Raw genomic sequence first — 1577 nt, 5'->3', positions numbered from 1 at the left:
TCTTTCCTCCTTCCCTTTATCTTTCTCAGGCATTATTCCCATTTCCCACCTCCCATAAATGTCTTGCACTCCCGGCTGTGTCTCAGCATCTGCTTCCTGCAGGACCCAAATGCTATAGGCAATGTAGACAATGGTTCAAGAAAGCAGAGGATAAGATGAGGTACTGTGCCTCAATCCTCACTGTCTCACTGGCAATGAGAACCCCATTCTGAATGGTATTGTGCACCCTGGAGGCTTCAGACTGCATGCCTACTAGCCCCCCTCTTCTACATTTGCGCTTAGGAAGAGGGGTCCACTGGAACCCTGGAGGGACTGCTCCCTGAACATGTATAGAGCAGGAGACCCTAATGCCAGAGGGAGGACTATGGCAGCCAGGGAGATACACCACTTGGATCTCTCATCAAGAAAGAAGTTGCCAGTCAGCTGCAAGGAGTGTGGTCCCCTGACGGCCTCCAGCTGTAGCAACCTTTGGGATCTGCCTCAACTTTGAAGCCCATGTCATGCACTTCGCAGACAGTCCCCAGTCAATGACTGAGCACCCTGAGCAGGCATGCTCGGGCCCAGCCACTGGTGCCCATGGCAAGACAACCCTAATAAGCAGTCTTTGCTCCAAATCTCCCTCACTGGAGATTTGCCCGAGGCTGCTAGATCTGCAGCACCGTCTGGGGCTCTGCCTGCCCAGTTCTGCATCTGTGCTACTTTACTTTCACGGGTGTCAGAGCACTTCACAATCTGAAATCTTACCCTGCCCCAGCCTGCTTCCTCCCTCTTTATCTTGACTCCTGACTCGGTGCCATCATGCTCCCCGGAAGACCCAAACTGACACACAGGGCTCATTGGCCTCTAAGAACCTCTCCAATGACATGAGCCCACTGGACCCTTCCTTGACAGACTGAATCCTCTCAGTGGAAGACCCTCAGAAAAAGGACCCTGCTGGTTAGGGAGGATGACAGGCAGAGGACCGACTGCACCAGCACTGTCTCGACTCTTCTGGCTGAAAGCTGCGCCTTTAGAGGATTCAGAAAGTGAAAAGCGGGGCACCTGGGTGGCTGTCGGTTAAGCATCCAACTTCAGCTCAGGTCATGATCTCATAGTTTGTGAGTTCAGGCTTCACCTTGGGCTCTGACAGTTCAGAGCCTGGACCCTGCTTTGGATTCTGGGTCTTCCTTTCTCACCTGCACTCTGTCTCTCTCTGTTTCTCAAAAATAAATAAATGTTAAAAATGAGAAGGAGAAGAAGAAAGTGAAAACGTGTTTCAAAAGACAGTGTCAGTATTTTTCTTCTCAACTCTTACTTATAATATCAAAATAATAGATTCCTGACAGAGTCAGAAATGTATGTTAGGAAGATTAGAAAAAAGTTTTAGGGACAAAGTTTACTAGTCAAAGGGCTTCACATGAAGTTTGAAAGGAAGGGAGAAAAAGGCTCAGAAGAAATGTCTAAACCACGTAAGTAGAAGTTAATATAATGACATAGAAGGAAGATTTACCATGGGAGAAGGAGAAGCCCAGTACTTCTAAGAAAATAACAAGAGAACCAGACGAGGACTAACACTTCAAGGCTCCAATACTCATTTT

Source organism: Suricata suricatta, chromosome 5, assembly GCF_006229205.1.
Source record: "Suricata suricatta isolate VVHF042 chromosome 5, meerkat_22Aug2017_6uvM2_HiC, whole genome shotgun sequence".
NCBI lineage: Eukaryota > Metazoa > Chordata > Mammalia > Carnivora > Herpestidae > Suricata > Suricata suricatta.
Note: the sequence above shows the minus strand (reverse complement) of the source record.